This window comes from Miniopterus schreibersii, assembly GCF_964146895.1.
Source record: "Miniopterus schreibersii genome assembly, chromosome: 9".
NCBI lineage: Eukaryota > Metazoa > Chordata > Mammalia > Chiroptera > Miniopteridae > Miniopterus > Miniopterus schreibersii.
Genome location: NC_138118.1, coordinates 14,866,924 through 14,888,574, shown reverse-complemented (window position 1 = coordinate 14,888,574; position 21,651 = coordinate 14,866,924). Strand labels below are relative to the sequence as shown.

General features: G+C 43.0%; 1 long non-coding RNA gene across 1 annotated transcript in view; it reads right to left on the bottom strand.

Annotated features, from left to right (window-relative positions):
- Positions 1-1,260: 1,260 nt before the first annotated feature.
- Positions 1,261-21,651, bottom strand: part of LOC308561675 — a 67,935-nt gene continuing 47,544 nt past the window's right edge. Inside the window, exons 4-5 of the long non-coding RNA XR_013999542.1 lie at positions 6,390-6,556; positions 1,261-3,029 (exon numbers count right to left, since the gene is read on the bottom strand). This is a non-coding gene — a long non-coding RNA (uncharacterized lncRNA). The remainder of the gene's footprint in view (positions 3,030-6,389; positions 6,557-21,651) is intronic.

The following is a 21,651-nucleotide window of genomic DNA, read 5'->3' as shown; positions in this document are numbered from 1 at the left end:
CCCTCTCTTTCCCGATCTCAGTAAATGACACCTTCCTTCCTTCACCTAGTTGCTCAGTCTAAAAATCTTGGAATTATCCTTGGCTCTTCCTTCTTTCATACCCCACAACTGACTGCACCAGCACTACCTTCAAAGCCCCCAATCCAACCACCTCTTCCAACCCCTACTGCCACCATCCAACCAGTCTCAGCTACCACCCGCTTTCCCCTAGACCACACCCTGCTTCCACACTCAGCCCCCACCCCACCCCACCCCACCCCAGCAACCAAGTGACTTTTTAAAATTAAAACTCCCCACACATCTTTCCCTTGTTCAGAGGGCTCTCCATGCCCTGGAATCCAGTCTAAAAAGGACACCAGTTTAGGGCCTTACAGGGAGGGGACAGACCCCATGGTACCCCTCCCCCTTCATTTCCAAACACTCTCTCCTTTGCTGCACACCCATCTGCTCCAGCAACGACGCTGGGGCCACAGAGCTGTTCCTCTGCCAAACCAAGCACAGTCTCATCTCAGGGCCTTTGAACTTGCAATTCCCTGTGCCTGGAATGCTCCTCTTCAGTCAGCTCAGTGCTGCGAACTGGATGCTTGTGTTCTCCCAGAACTTAGGTATTAAAGCCCTAACCCCCAAGGTGATGATATTTGGAGGTGGGGCCTTTGGGGGTCCGCAGATCAATGAGAGTGGATCCCTCAGTACTGGGATTAGTGCCCTTATGGAGAGACATGAGACAGACGACCTCTCTCCCCTCCATGTGAGGATACGATGAGAGGGCAGCCACCTAAAGCCAGGAAGAGGGCCCCCACCAAGAACCCGCCCCTGCAGGCACCCTCATCTCAAACTTCTAGCCTCCGGAACTGTGAGAAATAAATGTCTGTTGCTGTTAAGCCTCCCAGTCTACGGTATTTTTGTTATAGCAGCACAAACTGACTAAGACACTCTGGTCTTTCTTAAATGTCACCTCCTCAGAAAGACCTGAAGACTTAGAAGGAACAGCCGCCTGCCCTTCCAGTCCCATTTCTCCCTGTCCCTTTCCTCAGCCTCACTTCTCCTCACAGCATTCATCATCACCTGACGTCGGATCACAGGGTGTCTCCCACACCAGGGCAAAACAGCAAAATGGGCAGAGATGCCGTTTTGTGCCCTGCCATACCCCCCCGCACTCAGAATGCTGCCTGGCTGGTAGTAATGCTTAATAAATATTTATTGAATAAATAGTTCTCAAAATAGTCTCTCAAAATAATCTGTGATTTTTTATTTTTTTTTGTCTAGAATAAAATAATAAAAAGAAAAGGAGTGGAAGTGGGAGAGCGGGTAGGAACTATTATGATTAGAACACAGGAAACAGAAGTTCTTGGAAAAGAACTGAAGCCCAGTCCACAGCAGTAGGGACAGGCCAGCCCAGGTATAAGCAGCTCAGGTTCCTCAGAAAAATGCAGAGGTGTTGGTTTCTAGCTAACTGATAAATATAACCGGACTATTAAAATTAAACTACTATTTCCGGTGATCTAGAAATAGTTCCTATAATCCTCTGTGACAGATAAACCTATCTTTTTTCTCTTTCACATGTGAGGCACTTAAAATTTCAAACCCAAGGTGAAGTATTTTGAGGTATAAGTCTGAAGCTGGCTCTTAGGAAGGTAACAGAGGGGCAAACAAAATAATTTGGTGAGAATATGTTACATGTTAGAATCACAGTGCCAGCACTTGCACTATAAACCGAGTAAAGGCAGCATAATTTTCCGGCAGAATAAAGATACTGTCCTCCAGCAATCACTAAAGCCCATGGAGGAATACAATCCCCACAGCACATGGATTTTAGCCAGTGAGTTCTCCAGCTCCTCACTGCAGCTGCTACTCAACGTGATGTCTTGAATTCTACCGTTTGTGGTCCGCCCCCTGAAAGAGGCGGTGTGGGGAGTAGAAAACCGTGTTCACAGTAGCTAAGAGCGTGAGCTTTGCAGCCCACACTTAGACTGCGTTCCCCCTGTGTGGCCTGCTGTTTAAGAGACTGAACAAATGACTTCAAGTCTCAGAGCCTCAGTTTCCTCCCCTGTTGTCTAGGATAGAATCAGCAACCTTACAGGATTTTTTTAAAGATTATATAAAATTATGTATACGAAATGCTCTGCACACACTTTAATAGTCTTTATGATAATGTGTTGGAAGTACTATAACATCTGGATGTTTCTCCCCTATGATCACCAGAAGGGTGTCATTCTCACAATCTTTGCATCCCCAAGTGCTCAGCTCTGGAACAGAAGAGTTAATAAATCGATGAATAATGTCTCCTAAATGTTCATGTTTTTATGTGAAAGCCAACCAAAGAGATGTGACAAAAATAAAAGAGGGGAAAAAAACGGAAAGGAATTATCAAGCCTCGTGCAGGCAGCAGGTGGGAGTGGCAGTATTTACAAGGAGCAACAGGAAAGTGGGCAGCAAGCCTCCAACAGTGGATCAAAGAATCAGCACATGGAGGCATAAAGCAGAACAGATCTGAGGTTTACTCGGCGCGGGGGGGGGGGGCAAAACCTGCAAAGGCATTGGTGAGCCACACCGAGGACAATACTTTTTAGAACACAGTAATAATAAAACTGATCTATCGGGGAAATTCCTGCCCACTTCTGATCTGAAAGATGCCAATCAAACCTTCCCCTCCAGAGACTATTTCTGTGGCGTGCAAAACGACTCAGCAGTCAAGGGAGACGGTTACTGTACACGGCTTGGCATGGCATCCAGCTAAGATCACAGAGCGAGGCCCACGCACGCTCACACACACAGCACGGGAGAGCCAGCGGTCCTGCTACCCTACAATAAGTTTCAGTTTTCCTCCAGTAGAAGGCAAAGGACAGAAGCACAAAAACGTTTTACTGCACTTAAAAGAGAAATCAGACTCAGTACTTGCCTTTTGACAGAAGTCAGTTGGACAGAGATGAAACCAGCAAAGATGACTCAGGCAGTGTGAGAGGAAGAAAAACCAGGAGGTCATCAGGTCATGGATGCCAGGGGACTGGAGCCCTGCTGCAGGCGTCCACCTGATGAGAATAAGGGGGAAGAGAGCATCATATATTTGAAGAGTGAATTAGCTTAGCAACCGTCACTAGGAGCAATCGGAATGGCAGCAACCCAAATAACAGTGCAACCACTGCCCAGGGCTGGCAATGCCCGAACTCATGCGAAGAGGTGCCAGTCTGTCCAGGAGTATAACTGTCTCTAACACGGCTCAGCAGCACAGGGGCAGGCAAGCACAAGGACAGAACGGTCAGGAAGGGCACGGCTTTGGCAAGACAGTGATTTAAAGCCTGGTTCACGGGCTCTGGTTTGGAGGGAAATGAAGGGAAGTGAAGACAGGAAGGAGCTGGCGGAGAGGTACCGAGCAATGAGAGGGATGGGCCGGTGGGCGTGGTCAAATGGCATTTCTGCCGTACTGATCTGAGCCAGGAGCAGACAAGGTCTAGAGAGCAGAGAGCTGGGGGGAACTGGGGTGGAGATCACAGATGATAAGCCCCAAAACTCATGCAGTCCGGGAAATAGGTGGCTCAGCCAATGAAGCTGGGTCAGGGTAGAGAACAGGCATTGGTGGTGAGTGGGAGTAATGGGAAAGTCAGGAGGTAATGGTCGCACAGGGGCGAAAGGATGGTCATATACATGGCTGATCTAAAAAGAGCACCTTCCTTGTCACAGGAAGGTGGAGAAGCAAAGATCCGATGCAGCAGGGCCAAGGATGGACCCCACCAACCCCACCTTCTGAATAATGTTGTATCTCTGTAACAATAAGACTAACCTACCTAATCGATACGTTTCTGCCAATTTTTAATCTGAAAGATGTAAATCAATCTTTCCCCTGCATTTGTACAAAATAAATACTAGCAGACTATTTCTATAGATTGCCACAGGTTTCCTAAGATAAAATCTTCAGTAATTCGGAAATTTACCTTAATACCTTTAAAAGGGGCCACACATTTATCCACATGCTTATAGAGTATAAATATTTCTATTACAATTTTTAAGTGCCAAGTTTTTATCATATCTTACACCAACTGGAACCAAAGGTTTGCCTCTAAACTGGAAATCTATTTTCCTTGTCTTGTATACTGAAGATGCAGGAATCTGGTATATTTTTACTATCTCCCCATCTTCTAATATTTTGTCACCGATTCAACCTATAAACCCATTTACAATGCAGCATTTTGTGTTACTAAACAAGTACTTTGTGGCTCTCCTTCTCTGAATAGACTTGCTCAGGTACTGTCTCCTTTGGGAAAATTTCACTGATATCCACCCCTCTTTCCCCATTTTCCCAGCTGGACGATCCCTGTTCTGCCAGAGTACTCTCTGAACAGCTGTTAATGCACTTAATACATCTGTTGTCAACCAAAACAAGCTTTATGATCTTAAACAAGTAGGTAACCTCCCTGGGCCTTAATTTATTCATGTGAAAAGTCAAGAAAATAATAGTAACAACTAATAGGGCTTTTGTATCAATTCACAAGTTAAAATTAAAGTCTAGAAGGGCCGTAGAACAGTGCCTGGCATATATCGTAGGTGCTACACAAGTTTTCCCTATTCTTATAACAGTATTTATTTGAATGTCTCTCCTTTTAGACTTGTCAGTACCCTTAAAATAGAAACAGGGTCTTAATCTCTGTATCCCCAATGCCTAGTACAGTGACTGGCAAATGGGAGAAACTCACAAATCAATTAATAAATCAATTTTTATCGCACAAAAAATGTGAAAATATAGATACTAAAAGTGACAAGCCAAAGCATTACCGTCTTTATAACCGACCTTGTTTAAAAATAACTTAAGGCAGTTCATAAACTACAGCCTGGCATTTCAAATACTTAATTAAATGGAACAAGTAAAAATTAAGGGTAGAACTGCACCATCAATACCACTCAACTGTCGATGTCAAAATGTCCTTCTTTAGAATTAAGGGCACTTACATACACTTCGAATCTAAGAATTAAATATTTTTCACTTTTGCTATAGAAAAAAAAAATGTCCAGAGCCTTAGCTCCAGAACAGGATTTGCTATTATCATTTCTCCCTCGCTCAGATCTAGGGAGGATGGCGAAACTGAACAACAAAGTTCACCTGCTTAATCTGCCACATTTCTGCAGTAGGAGAGTCTCAAAGTTGTTGGCGACAGAAGTGAATCAACTGGGCGTTCAAAAGAAAATTCAAATTATTGTGCTACAAGCCCGAATGCTCCTACAGCCCCCAGGTGCTCAGGGTGGGGAGCTGGCTGCTCGAGGCTCCAGCAGGAAACAGCCATTTTCCATATTTCATCTTGCGTTTCACATGTCTTCAGAACACCTGGTCTGGGGTCGTAACATAACCCTATTTAAAAGTAGAACTGCTAATATTTTAATATCCTGGGTTTTGTTTTCTTTTAATCCTCTCCCAAGGATATTTTTTCCATTGCTCTTCAGAGACAGGGAGGGAGGGAGGGAGGCAGAAAAGCACCAATGTGAGAGAGACACATCGACTGGTTGCCTCCCGCTTGCACCCTGACCGGGGCCAGGGATCGAGCCTGCAACTGAGGCACGTGCCATGCCCTTGGCTGGAATCAAACCCAGGACCCTTCAGGCCGCAGGCCGATGCTCTAACCACTGAGCAAACCAGCTCAGGCAATATTCTGGTTCTTTTCCAATTATTTCTAACTCTACTGAAAATGAGTCTGTCGCATAACTAGTAGGACTTTCCTCTTTCCCTGGTGCATGGGGGAAAGCCGCCTTTCTCATCAGAATGGAATTTCAGGCAAGTCCGTGTTGAATAAAGCCTGAGAGTGTCAAGTGCTTCCCGGACCAACAGAACGCTTATCTCCTTGCCGACATCGAAGCAGAAAGCTCCGTAAGAAGGGTGAGAGTGAAGTCAGAGGAAGAGGAAGAGCTCAGCAAGCCCCAGCTGTCTACTCAGCGGGGGGAGTCCCGCATCCCCACTCGCGGCGGGCAGCTGCAGGGAGCATCTGCTGTGGGCTCGGGCAGACTAAACTGACTAAAGCACTGGGACGGGGAAATACACACTCAAGCACTGAAGGGAGACAAATGGTTAGTAAGCCTCGAGGGTGCGCATCCTGGAATGCCCACTGGTGACGACACGCTCGGACGCAGGCACGTGAAAAGCCGCCCCGCTTTCCGAGCCACCTCGCATGTAGTCTGTAAGCCGCGACTTGTCTTCTGCTTTCCCACGAGGAGCCGCCGCACGCATACCCGCTCCCGCCGGGAGAGCATTCAAAAGGCAAGGACGAAGCAGAACGCACGCGTCTCAACAGTGTCTTTCTACAGTTAAGTGTGAAGCTATTCACTTATTTTAAATGAAAACGAAAAAGAAAACTGAGGTCTCAATCTGACAAGGATCGCGCCTGAGGATTAAATTTTCAAATACATACCTTAGTTCCTCGTCTTTTAATTACTGCGTAAACGGTTGCCGAGGAAACCTCCTGACTGGATGAAGGGCTCAAGTGAACTCTCCTTCCCACGCCTGCAGGTATGACTCACTACCTCTGCTCCCACAAATAAGTCCTCCTGAGTTCTTAGAGGCAGATATTTTTGCAACCTGGATGACATTAGAAAAGCAAAAGGAGAATAATTATTCATCTTGAACATAGGTTTCTAACAGGAATAAAAGTTAAGGACAATGCTCTATTCACATCAAGTGCAGAAAAGAAATGCATCTTCTCAAATATGCCCATACAATCCACACCAGGTAATTACAGATTGTTTTTATGGAGATATGTCGACGTGACAGTGATTAAACGTTACAATAAAAGAGAATAGAGAAGACATTGAACAGTAAGACCACAGAGACGCCAAAGGAGGACTGAGGGGTGCGACCCCCCAAACCACTGCAGACCCACCCTGAGGTTAGGACCCCTCATGTTTCTTGCAACCTGGCTGCACCCCTGCCCCAAATCCTTAAACAGTGACGAAAACACAGCACAGGTCACTGCATGCCAACAGGTGGGCAACCAGGGGCAAGGGCATCTCTGAAGGTTCTATTTTAACCACAGCAGATGCACATTAGGAGGCTGCAGTAGATTCAACCTGCAAATTTCTGAGGAGAGGCAGAATCTTACGTAATTACAGCAAATCAGAGCAGGAATAACTGGGAACAGCCTCAAGGCCAAGGCCAAGGCCAGATGATACCATGGCTCTGAAACTGGGTTTTATTTTTTTTAATGCCTCCCATTGTTCACGCTCCTTTGCAATGTGATACGGACAGTCCTCCCATCAAAAGGTGAAATCTATTTCTCCACCCCTTTGAATCTGGGCTGGCCCTGGGCCTGCTCAGACAAACACAAGGGGGAGAAAGTGGCTTTGAACACGCTTTGAGCCAGAAGGAAAGGGGCCTTGCAGCATCTGCTCTCTGAAACTGCTTCTGGGACCTCGGGACACAGGTGGAACCAGCTGGAGAAAGCGGGAGTGAGACAACCGGGCCCGCCTCTCCTCGCCCCCACCAAGGGCCTTGACTCCTTCCCCTAAGCTCTCTCTCAGTCTGGCCGCTGCTTCTAACATCTTACATTATCCTCTTAACATCCTCATCTCTCTTTTACTGTGGTAAGAACAACCATCATCTAAAATTTAAAAATTAAACCAACTCTTCTGGAGAAAAAGCAATGACTAATCCCCACCTCCACTGCCCAGCTCTGCTTCTGTCTGAGCTGCTCCCTGGAGGGCTGGGAAAGGAGGGGGCAAAGGAAGGGACAGGCTGCACTCGAAGCCCTTGTCATTTTTTCCCTGGATAATTAAAATATTCTGCTAGCTTCTACCCCTGCTGCTAGCACACCGCCCATGCTGATGGCTCGGCTTTAAAACTCCCTCAGTGGCTCCCTAGTGCCCTCAGGAAAAAAACCCAAACTCTCCTCAGCTTAGGGTACACAGACCCCAGAAAACTACATGCACTCCACTGTGACCTTGAACCTATAAAAGAAAAACTGGCCCAAACCTGGTCTGGAACAGAACCAAGTTGCCCGCTATATAATTCCTAACATCCTAGTGGGAAGAAATCAACAGCACTCCAGATAAAATGCTTCTTTCCAATGCAATTTTCTAATGAACTTTAAAAAGATTAAGGCTAGTTCTGGAGAACTTGTTACCATCCACCCAGATGACTGTCAACTATCAGAAGCTAAAGATTTTTAATGATAATTTAATCATTCTTTCTTCCTATAATATGTCCCTACCAAGAGTGAATCTACCAGGGGCCTCTTCCTTGCACTGCAAAACTGTAATAAAACGTTGACACATGCTCATAACTAAACTGTCTGAGAAGGGTTCTTTAACAAACCCTAACCTCAAATAGGTCCTAACACCCAGCAGTTTCCAGCATGCTCCTCCGTCTCTAGTTACAGGCCATGAACAGCCTGCAACTTCCCCAAGGAGCACCCTCAGAACCTGCCATTTCCCCTGGCTCTCCGGCTCCCCACCTTTACCTCAACCCCCATCTTCTCTAAGGCTCTAAAGCTACTTGTGGCCATACTCCCAAACCTAGGTCCTATGTCAGTTCCTCCAGAACAGATGGCCTTGAGTGTCCGGACTGCAGGCCCTCCCAGCTGCTTCTCCCTCAGAGCTGTACCACACTGCATGCCCTGTATATCTCACAAGACTGGAAGCTTACTGAAGACAGCACTGGCATTTTTATTTCTGTATGCCCCCCACCTCATCACAGAGCCTTGCTCAAAATGAGCACATAATAGCCCTGGCTGGGTGGCTCAGCTGGTTGAGGTGTTGTCCCCTACACCAAAAGGTTGTGGGTTCAATTCCTTGCCAGGGTACATACCTAGGTTGTGGGTTAAATTCCCAGTTGGGGCACATACGGGATGCAACCGATCAATGTTTCTCTCTCACACTGATGTCTCTCTCTCCTTCCCTCCTTCCCTCCCTCCTCCCTCTCTCCAAAATCAATACAAACATATGCTCTGGTGAGAAATTAAAAAAAAAAAAAAGAGCCCTAGTCAGTGTGGCTCAGTTGGTTGTCATCCCATGTACCAGGAGATCCCAGGTTTGATTCCCAGTCAGGGCACACTGGATCCCTAGTATGGGGCGTGCAGGAGGCAGCTGATCAATATTTTTCTCCCCCCCCCCCCAAAATCAATAAAGACATTTTCTTTAAAAAAAAAATGAGCATGTAATAAGTTTGTTGAGTCAACCCCACTTTTAGATGCTCTGAGTTTGGACCAAGTCAAAATCAGATGAGATAGCTTGATATTAAGACTGTGATTTCTGCACCTTAGTGCTAGAGAGACAAAGCTGAAAAAAATGTGCTGAAAGAGATAATCCCTGTGTAGCCTAGAAACCATCCCAAGATGCAATCTGGTTCTGCAGACAGTCTCCCCTGGACTGGGCTGGACTGGACTGGAACCCATGAGGCAGCCCACGCAGCGCTCTCCTGCAAACCCGGCACAGAGCAGAGACGTAAGTACTGACTCAAGTCCACTGCAAGGCACAGAGAGGCAAACAGGAGGTGGTTTAAATATAAAATTTCTGGAAATTCTACGACCAGAGAAAAAAACACAGGGGATTTTAGAGAAGCAGCAAAATTCCAAGGGGGGAGGGAGAGTAGGATAACAATCTTAAAGCATCCTTACAAAGATGAATCTTCTTGGAGTAAGAACATAAAAATTCAGTTTTCCATCAAAATATATTAGGTCAGGTTTTGAGATGTAAAGGCCTGGGAGAACCAGAAAAATTCAAGAGAAACTGTGTATTTGTTTTGTTTGTTTTATTGTTTGATGGCTTTGGATGGGGCTGGAGGACCTCTCAATGCCTTATGGGAAACACAGCCTTGGTTCCTGCCCATTTCCCCCCTCATCAGTCATGTCTCTAGAGCACTCTCCTAAAGAACAGCCCCCCACTGAGGCCCAGGCACCATGCTGAAAGGAGACAAGGCAGACGATGGATGCCCGGGGGGCTTTGCTTTCTCTATACCAGTTACCAATTTTCCTCTCACCTAAGAAAACTGCCACCTGGTGCTAAATTTTGCAAGTGCACTGGTGGAGTGGTACAGTGGGTGGATGGCAGGCTCCTGTTTACTGGGGTTTTTCCCATGTTCCTGGGGGACAGGGGAACTGAGCGAACCGGTGTGTAAATATAACCTTGTCCCCACAGAAGCCACGTATTCTCTCCCAGAAGCTCAGGAAAGTCCAGGCATGGCCCAAGTGGTCCACGCAGATGGTTCGTGACTTTTTCACTGAATTCTAATTACACAGGATATGCCATGGCTCTTTATCCCAGTATATTTTCCCCAAAATGGCTCAACATGTATCACCTTTTTAAAGACTGCTTTGGGAAACTGACCGGAACAGTAACTGCAGGAAGCACCGCTGCCGGGTCTGAGCAGTAACAGTGCGCGGGAGAGCCCACAGCTCCCGGGGGGACACCCAGCGCGGCCCCCGCACCCACAGCTCAGTCACCTTCTTTACTTCCTGCAGAAGAAAGCCGGGATGCAGCCAAAGGTCTCACGCTTAAAAGGCCTTTAACCCACCTGAGAGCAAATTAACCTTTTCTATTTCATTTCATCTTGCTCAGCCTTTCGCATTCTTGCCCACTGACAAATAGAAAAACCAGTGAGTGACACTCAGACGCAGCGCAGCGATGGCAGGGAATGGCCCTCACACGCTGAGCTGTGGGACGAGTGCGGCGCCGACCCCGCTCCGCTCCCTGCATACTCGAGCACCTTCAGGGGCTTATTACAGGCCCCCGGGAATCCCCCAGACGACTATCAGAACCTTGGGAGTGACTGAAAGCAGAATCGAGGGGCCAGGCGGAGGATTTCCCCTGGGGCTGACTGAAAGCACTACTCTGCTTTTGAGCTGTCACGCCAGGTTACTGCGAAGTGAGCGAAAGCCTCATGATGTACTTTTTTGAACTTGTCCCCCCAGGACTGGATTCTAAGACTGACAAAGACAAAATACTCCAACACATGCAAAACAGTTCCTTAAATAAGTTCAAGGTGAGAAGGAGCGTGAAGTTCTAACATTCTGGAAACAGACCTTAACTGGTCCACCTTAATGAAATGTTTGCAACTACGGATGAAATTAAATGTCTGCAAAGGTGGATTTGCCAGATTGGTCATTTTGGGCATCATAAACTTTATTACAAGGTTCTTTTGAAACAATAAGTTATCTCAGAGCACGTAAAATGATGATTCAATGAATAAAAACATATATATAACTCCAAGAACATTCCTCTTCTCTGTTAATAATATATTCTTCATTCATTCTTATTTAGAAATGGACTTGAAGTGAAAATGTAAATAAAGTCATTTGAGTTGAGCACAAAAGAGTAATCAGAAAAAAAATCAAATTCATCAAGAATTTCACCTCACAAACAACACAAACACAACAAGCAACCTGGAGTCTGAACTCCTTAGATTCGGCTACTTTACAGGTAGCAGAGGTGTGTGGAGGGCTAAACCACCTGTTAGGATGTCGGAGAGCATGGAAAGTCATGCATCTTTAAGGCAACTGCACACACGGAAAAACTTCCATCAAAGTAATTAGAATAAGGTTTTCTGGGTATGTTGATTAGGTAAGCTTCAGTATGGATAAAATGCTCTTATGCTAAACTTCCTTCCCCACCAGGAAAAGAAAGCTGAGGCTTCCTTATGCTAGAAGAGGAAGCGCCAGCTGTGCGGGCCAGTGAGCAGGACAGAGCAGCCCACGCAGCACAGGGATGCGGTGTGCGGGGCGTGAAGACTCTAAGGTAAAGCCAGTAAGCCAAACGCATAAGGACTGGAGGGAGGACTGAACACAGCTATCTACAACAAATCCTTCTTGGGCCTAGGCAAGTTATATTAATTCCGAAGGCTTTAAACACAAAATCTACACAGAGTAGAAAAGAATTATAGCCATGGTTCAAATACAACAGGGTACAGATAGAACAATTAACAAAATTCTTAAATTGAGTCTACACTGTGCTTAAGTGACTTACTTCCAAAGAGTAGAGTAGGGAAGGGGGGGGGTTGGGGATGCATTTACTGTGGAGGAACCTGGCAAACACTCCCCTGGTGAGGTGATCAAGGTCACCTCAACAGGGATAAGTCATGGTGGTCTCGTGTTTCCCCCACACAATGGGATACAGATATCACTTCACCTCTGTGGTCTTCCTCTTGAAAACCCATGACCCCAGTCTATTCATCAGAAAAACACAACAAAACTCCAAACTGAGGGACATTCTACAAATTATCTAGACAGCATTCCTCAAAACTGACAAGGTCATCAAAAACGAGGCAAGTCTGAGAAACTGTCACACACCAGAGGAAATGAAGGAGACGCGACAACATATAACATGATACGCTGGGTGGATCCTGGAACAGAAAAAGGACATTGGGGGGAAACTCGTGAAATCTGAGTAAAGTGCAGACTTTAATAGTAATATACCAATGTTTGTTCCTTAATTTGGACAAATGTAACAACAACGCAAGAGTCAGCGGTCCGGGGTAACTGGGTGAGGAACACATGGGAACTCTCTGTACTACCGCTGCTACTTTCCTTCAACTCTAAAATTATTTTAAACAAATGGTTTATTTAAACTTTAAAAACCGAGCCGAAAGCGCGGAGGTATGGGACGCCCAGTGTGTGCGGCAGCACTGGTTAGTTACACCCGCAAACACAGGCCAGGGTCCTGACCGTTCCGGATGCTGCCCAACAGACACGCTGGTCAATTTGGGAACCTCTCTAAGATGCCAAGAGACCACAGATGGCATGCATGTGACAAAAACAAACATCTCTGAAGTGCCTAACACTTCCATTTGAAGTGAAAAATAGGCAGTTTTATGCAAGAAAAAAGACAAAGGCTAAATGGTCTGGCCGGGAGCCACGGGTGCTCTGTGAAAACACATGACAAACCAGCCTTCCTCCTTCACTCAGCAAACACCATGTCAGAATCCAAGCAGATGTGAAGGAGCTATGCAGGCCTCCCTCACACCCCCGACAGGCTGTGTGTGCTATTTCTTTATCATAAAAAGGTGAATCACAGAAAAAGTAGGGGTACAGAATTGTTGACTATTTGCAAGAATCTGCTCAGTCAGGGAACAGTCACGCAAGCCGTGTTTTCTGAGGGGGGGCAAAGGCTTTGACGCGCTGCTCAATATAGGAAACGTTGTCTTTACAGAATAAACGTGTGGTATGATTCTGCTTAGTGGGACAGATTTCTTTAATTGCCTTGAATTTTAATCAAAAAAGAAATCTGGGATTTATCTTCCCTAACCCAAAAGTTCCAGAATTTATAAACTTTCAACAAATATGATTTCTATTTTGTTTGAAAGCATGTACCGCACAAATTTAAGAAGATTAAAATCATGCCAATTATCTTTCCCGACCGCAATGGAATGAAACTAGAAATGAGTAGAAGAAAACTTGGAAAATTCACAAGCATGTGTTAAGTATACAACACACTCTTGAACTACCAATAGATCATAGAAGAAATCAAAAGGAAAATCCGAAAATCTCTTCAGAGAAACGAAAACAAGAACACAAGGTACCAAAATTTATGGGATGCAACAAAAGCAATACTAAGACGGAAGTTTATAGTGGTAAACACCTACAAAAAAAAAAATGTATCCCAAATAAACAAGCTAACTTTATGCCTCAATGAACTAGAAAAGGAAGAATAAACTAAGCCTAAAGTTAGCAGAAGGAAGGAAATCATATTAGAGGAGAAATAAATGAAATAGAGAGTAGAAAAACAATAGAAAAAAATCAACAAAACTACAAACTGGTTTTTTGAAAAGATCAACAAAACTGACAAACTTTGACAATGACTAAATAAAAAAGAGAGAAGTCAAAATCAGAAATGAAAGAGGAGATATAATAATTGATGCCACAGAAATGAAAATAGATCATAAACAACTATATACCAACAAATTGGATAACCTAGACGAAATGGATAAATTCCTACAAACATACAACGAACCAAGACTGAATCATAAAGAACTAGAAAATGTGAACAAATCCACAACTAGTGAGCAGGTTGAATCCCCAACCTCAAGCTCCCAACAAAGAAAAACCCAGAATCAATGACTTCACTGATGAAGTCTATCAAATGCCTAAAGAAGTATTAAAGCTCCTCTTAAGTTGGTACGAGCATAAGGACAGACATGTAGACCACTGGGACAGAACAGAGCCCCCAGAAATAAATCCACACATACACAGTCAACTGATCTTCAATAAGGGCACCAAGAGTACACAAAGGGGAAAGGACATTTTGCTTTAATAAATGGTGCTAGGAAACTGGATATCCACATGCTAAAGAATGAATTGGACCCTTATTTTATTTTATTATTTTTTTAAAATGCATCTTTATTGATTTCAGAGAGGGGAAGGAAGGGAGAAGGGGAGATAGATAGAAACATCACTGATGAGAGAGTCACTGATTGGCTGCCTCCTGCACGCCCCCAACTGGGGATCAAGCCCACAACTCGGGCATGTGCCCTGACCGGAATCGAACCGCGATCTCCTGGATCAAAGGTTGGTACTCAACTGCTGAGCCACGCCAGCAGGCTGGGCCCTTATTTTATATCACACACAAAAATCAACTCAAAGTGGGTCAAAGACTTATGAACATAAGACCTGAAACTATAACTCTTAGGAGAAAACAAAGGGAGAAAACTTGATGACACTGGTCTTGCACAAAAGCAAAATTAAACAAGAGAGGTTACGTAAAACTAAAAACTTCTGCACAGCAAAGGAAACAATCAATACAGAGTGAAAAGAAAATCCACAGAATGGGGAAAAATATTTGCAAACTACATATGAATATATAGTTATCGATATCTTAATATCCACAACATGGAAAGACCCCTACAATTCAATAGTAAGTAAATAAAATGATTTAAAAATGGGCAAAGGACTTGAATAGACCAAAACACAAATGGCCAACAGGTATATAAAATATAAAAATATGCTCGACATCACTAACCATCAGGGGAATGCAAATCAAACCCACAATGCGATAGCATCTCACCTGTTAGAATGGCTATCATCCAAAATAAATGAATAAATAACAAGTGTTGGCAGGGATGTGAAGAAATGAGAGCCCTTGTACACTGTCGGTGGGAATGCGAAATGGTGCAGCTGCTATGGAGAACATGGAGGTTCCTGAAAATAATAAAAATAGCACTATACGGTCCGGCAAACCTACTTTTGGGTATATTCAATCCAAAAGAATTGAAAGCAGGGTCTTGGAAATATCTGCACCCCAGGTTCACCGCAGCATTATTCGTATTAGCCAACGAGTGGAAACAACCTAGCTTTCTATCCAGAAATGAATGGTCGAAGGAAGCATGGTATATAAATACAATGCAGTAGTAAGCAGCCTTTCAAATGAAGGAAATCCTGCTACATTCCACAGCACGAATGGACCCTGAGGACATTATGCTAAGTGAAATAAGCCAATCACGGGACAAATGCTGCATGATTTCCATTTATAAGAGGTACCTGAAACAGTCAATCTCACAGAAGCTGAAAGGGCAATGCTGGTTGTTGGGGGGAATGAGGAGTTGCTGTGCAGTGATAAGAGGTTTCAGTCCTGCGAGATGACAATTCTAGAGACCTGCTGCTCCACACTGCGCTTACAGTTAACAGTGACGCACTGTGCGCTCCGAAACTTAAGAAGGTAAAACGTATCACCATTCTACTCACGTGTAGGGATACACCTATGCTCAGGAAAGTGTAAAAACATGTGAGAATGACAAACACCAAATTCAGGATCGTTACCTCTGTAAAGCAGAAAGGGGGGCAGGCTTGTGGAAGAATACACATAATGCTTTAACAATCACACAACGCTTTAATTCCATAAGCTTCCTTATGCTTTCTTCATATGCCTGATATATTCCATAATTTTAAAAAATAACTCAAAGAAAAGGAACAACGTGCCCCTGTATCATCTATGCTCTACCTTCTTTTTACCACAATAAACAGGATGGATGGTATTCATGTGGACAACAGATTATCACGGATGTCACCACATTTTGAAATAAGAACAAATTTCGTGGTGGAAATTCTTTTCTCTTTTACATTCTTTTTTCAATGTTGTCATCTCAAAAGTATTTATAGTACTTATAGTATTTATAGTATTAAAGTATTTATAGTGTACCTGCAACCATCGTTTTAAATTGGCTACTATACAGATAAAATCCTGTGTAATTTCTATAGTAATTCCACTTCTCTTTCGCCTGCTTAAGAAATTACCAGGTTTCAAGTGAATGAGAATAAAATTACAGGAATAACTTGGCTTTTGACAAGTTTCAAACATCATGGAGCCATAATCCGAGTCAAGGCAGACTGACTGTGAACCAGGAACCAGCCTCAGAGGAAACTTCTCAAAGTAGGATTCAGAGTAAAAGGAGATGCCTAGGGTTGTTCTTTCTCAATCCCAGCACTTTCCAATACCAAAAAAAATGGTGAAGTATAATTATAATTATGTAAAACACAATGTGCTCATGATTCTTGTATACAAATGCTAGCGAAATAAAGAGATGCCCTGGATAGTTCAAATAAAAAACCACATTGACATGAATCATTCACAGAGCTGAGTTACAGCTATTTCCCTAAATTAGAATAATTTCACAACTGCCAGCTTCACTTTGTGTAGCTCTGATCTTCGTTCCAAATTTCAAAGTGTATTAAAATTACTTTCATGTCCCTCGGGTTGGTCCACAGAAGCAATGTCTTTCCATGTTCCCACCCAACCTTCTGAGCTGTGTATGACTGTATAACATCACACGAAAGAATTCAGGAGCTAAAACAAAGAAAAAAAGTGCAAGGAGAGGGGTAGGATGAAAAAAACTCAAAGATTTCCTATCTTATTAATTTAGGGCAAACAGGTTTTGTACAGATCCAAGGCACGCAGCACAAAAAGTCCAATTTTCCTTTAACCAATATCAATTATTCAGGACCAGTACCAAGAAACTAAACTTTGGCTCTGGCCAAGTGGTTCAGTTGGTTGGGTCGTCATCGCATACACCAAAAGGTTGTGGGTTTGATTCCCGGTCAGGGCACGTACCTAGGTTGCAGGTTCAATCCCTGGTCAGAGCACATAAGCAAGACAACCAATTGATGTTTCTCGAGTGCTCTCTCTAAAATCAATAAACATATCCTAGGGTGAGTATTTAAAAAAAAAAAAAAACCACTAAATTTTGTGTTCTATATTTGCTTGATATAAAAGATTTACAGACACAGTTGCGAAGAAGGGAGAAAACCAAATTTAAAAATCAGAGTTCTCGAATACAGGCCCCAAAAACAGTTGTTTTACCTGGGATGAAATCTGTAATGATCTATATTCAGCAAAAGCTTTTCTGTCTTAAAGGAATTTTAGTCACAAGCTCTTCCTTTTCATCACTGTATGTTTTGAGTGCCTCTTCCCCTTGATATTGTCAAAAAAAATCTTTTTCTTTCACATTTGCCCAGCCATCCACTGGACCCCAACTCTTTCGGCACCTTTGAGAAGGGAGTTCAGACCACGGCTCAGCTCAGCAACAACACAGGCACTCGCTCCCTCTTGTGGCGGAAAAGGGAACTGCCTGGGGCGAGCGCTCAAGCCCGAGATGCTGTTTCTGAGTTTCATGGCACTTGAGTGGGTACCTCCCTTTCTTCAAGCAACTTAATTCCTCAGGGTAGCTCCACCAAGAATACATTTAAAGCAGGATCTGACCACGTGTCACTAAAAGACAAGTCTGAAGCAGTAGGTAGACCTCTTTTTAACTCCTACTGTTTTGATGTAGTTTAGGCAGTATTTTTTGGTTTATATATTCATGATCATTAAACAAAGTAGCAAAGTGAACAGTGGGCGAAACTTTTCATAAGAAAGAGGAGTTATTGTCCAAATTATCTTTCAATACTCTCAAAAAGTACAAAAATAGGATATTATTTTGTGTATCGTGGATCTACTTGTTACCAGAATTATTACTTCTTTCAAAAGGGCAAGGCGGAGATAACTGGAAATTTCCAAAATAGTAAACTGTCGTCTTCATTTATCCCCAAGCATATGTCATGCTTATTATGTCCTAGCCCATGCTTTTATCCCTGCAGGTATGTTGTATCTTCAGAGTGACTGACAAATATAAGTGTCCCATAAATCTTTGTTGAGTAAAGGATTTGCACTGGGAAGAGGGGAAAAAAGAAAAGGTAGAATTTGGTTAAACAGCTGGTACCTTATTTGGGAAAATGGCTTAATGAATTTCAGTCAAGGAACTGGCTGTTTCTGAAATAAACTGTATGTTTTTGCATGAACCTGGGCCGAATCATGCGCAAAATGTCCTAGGGTTGTTGATTTTTCATTAAAATTAAGTGATTTTTCTACCTGAAAGATACTCACTTTTACCTAAGAAAGTTAAATTCAATCTCCTATTTTACATACACACAGTAGCAAAGGCACGAAGTCCCAACCCCAGGGACCCTGATTCCTAGTTGACCCAGCTGAAAAGTGCTCCAGAAGGGTTTCTTTCTCTCGGTTACACTCTGTGCATTCCCCCCCCCCCACCACCACCACCAAAGGATCTTCTGCCCAAATTCCCAGATGTCTTCACGTATATGGGCTTGGGGACAGGTGAGTGGCGCCCTAGGCCTAGAAGGGTGTGCCTTTCTGTATCTAAAAGATACAACGGTGTTAGCTGCCATAAGTTTCCTCCAGGAAAAACTGAAGGTGAAGGCAACCTACCAACACACATTTGAACTACTTTACATGACTAGAATACTGATATAAGAAACTACCATTTCTTCCAACAGGAAGTGTTAATAGTTACATAAAAACAATCGTTCTAGACCAATGTTCACTTGCAAGGGAAATGTAGCTGTTACTGGTCACAACACTCTGGGAAAGACAACTAAAAAACATTTCTGTTTTACTATTAGTAGGGCTATGAAACTGAAAGCAGCAAATGAGCAAACAAAACAAAAACTCAGACACAGAGAACAGTACGGTGGTTCCCAGAGGGAAGGTAGAAAAGGGGGTCAAATACATGGTGAAAGAAGGAGATCTGACTTGGGGTGGTGAACAACAATACAATATACAGATGGTGTAACGTGGAAATGTATACTTGAAACCTATGTAATTTTATCAACCAATGTCACCCCAATAAATTTAACTTTTTAAAACTCCAAAGAGCATCTGACATAGAACATTAATTCAAACGTCTTACCAAAGTATTTCAAAGCGTTATATTACAACGAAATCAGCAAGTTCTGTTACTATGTTAAAGAGAATTTAAAATTTTGAGTGGCTACTCATTTTTTAACTGCTTTATTGAGGTATAATTTATATGCCATGGAAGTCAACCATTTAGGTGAGTAAATGTATACCACTGCACAAGTATTACCAAGAACACTTCCATCATCACCCCAACACTCCCCTTGTACCTGTTTACAGCCAATCTCTGCTCCCATCTCTGGCCCCAGGCACCACTGATCTCATCTGTGGTTTTGCCTTTTCTAAAATTTCATATAAACAGCATCATACAATATATAGCACTTTGTTTCTGTCTTCTTTCGTTTGGTATAATGCTTCTGAGGTTCATCCATGTTGTCATATGTATCAGTAGGATGCCTTAGGATGCCATTCTTTTTCACGGCTGAGTATTATTCCATTGTGTGAATAACATTTTGTTTTCGTCATTCACCAGCTGATGAACTGGGGTTGCTCCCAGTTTTTATCTATTGTGAATGCTGCTGCTGTGAACATTTTGTTGGTTACTGAATGGGCACAATTTTTAAAATAACCTTATTAAGGTATAACTGTTTTATAATAAACTGCACACATTTAAAGTATAAAATCTGACATTGTACACACCCATGAAACTATTATGCATAACCAAGAAAATGAATATATACATCGTCCCCAGTGTTTCTCTGTGCGCCTCCTCGGAATCCTCTTCTCCTTCCTCTCCCAAGTCACCCTCAGACAACCACTGATCTGCTGTCACCACAGGCTAGGTTTGCATCTTCTAGAATTTCACCTAAATGGAATCAGACAGTATGGTGCTTGGGGATGGGGGGGTTCTGGGTTTTTCATGCAGCGTCATTATTTTGAGATTCATCCATGTTGTTGCATATATATACACACACACACATATATATATGTGTCAACACTCCACTCCTTTTCATTGCTGAGCAATCACAAATAAAGCTGCTATGAACATCGCATACAATTCCTTGTCTGGACATACTCTGTTATCTTTTCTTACCACATACCCAGGGATGGAATTGCTTAAATGTGTGTTGAACTTTTAAAGAAACTGCCAGGCTGTTCTCCAACACGGCTATATCCTATTACATTCCCAGCAGCGATGTGTGAGGATCCTGGTGTTAACACATTCTTGCCAACAAACATATGGATTGTAGTCTTTTTCATTTTACCCACTGGAGTGAGGCCGAAGCACTATCTTACTCTTGGCTTCCACTTGCATTTCCTGAATGCCCAGTTAGGTCGAACCTCTTTTCATGTGCTTATTTGCAATTCATGTATCTTCTTTGGTGAAACGTCTATCCGAATCTTTTGCACATATTTAAATGGGGTTGCTATCTTGTGATTGAGTGTTTCTAGATAAAAATCCTTTATCAAATATATATTTTGTAAATATCTTGTCCTAGTATGTGGCTTGGCTTTCCACTGTCTTAATGAAAACCAAAATTTAATTTTGATTAAGTCCAATTTATCACTTTTTTCTTTGGTACTTCACGCTGTTTACACACTGTTACTCAATCTTTGTCTAGCCCAGTGACACAAAGACTCCCTGCCATGTGCTGTGAGGTAGAAGTTGAGGCACATTTTACTTCACGTGGATTTTCACTGTTTGCAGTGCTGTCCCTATTGAATTACTTAGCACCTTTGTTGAAAAGCAGCTGACCACTTATGTATCTATTTCTGGATATTCCGTTCCGCTGATCTAGGTATCTATCCGTATGCAAATGCCTCACTGTTTTCATTACTGTAGCTTTATAGAAAGTTTTGAAGTCAGGTGGTTTAAGTCCTTCAACTTTATTCTTCTTTTGAAAAGATATTTTGGCTACTCTCGATTCTCTACATTTCCATATAAATTTTAGAATGTTTGCCAATTATATAAACATTCTTCTACAAAAATCCTTTCTGAGATTATGACAACAACTTGTTGAATCTATAGATCCATTTGGGGAAAGCTGCCGCATTAACAATACTGAGTCTTCCAACCTATAAACGCAGTACACATTCCTACTTATTTGGGTATACTTTGATTTCCCTCAGAAAAATGCCATTTCAGTGTGGAGGACTTATAGTTCTCTTGTTAAACTTGTTCCTAAGAATTTTGGTATTTTTGATGCTATTATGAATGGATATCTATTCTTGACATTACACATCAATGGAATCATATAATCAGACTTTTGTGATTGTCTTCTTTTACTTAGCACAGTGTTTTCAAAGTCCATCCATGTTGCAGCATGTGTAACTCTTCTGTTCCTTTTTATTGCCAAATCGTGTTCCACTGTGTGGCTATACCACATTTTATTCATCCGCTCATTAGCTGATAAACCTCAATATTCTATGGGTTAATGGCTCTTTTAGTAACTTGTTTGAACTTAAGCTATAGAATCTGTCTCTTGTGTCAAGTGTTACTAGCCCTGATGACTTTGCTGAGTTTTTAAAATTCTTATTTCTAGCTTCTGGCCTGGTTCCCTGGCT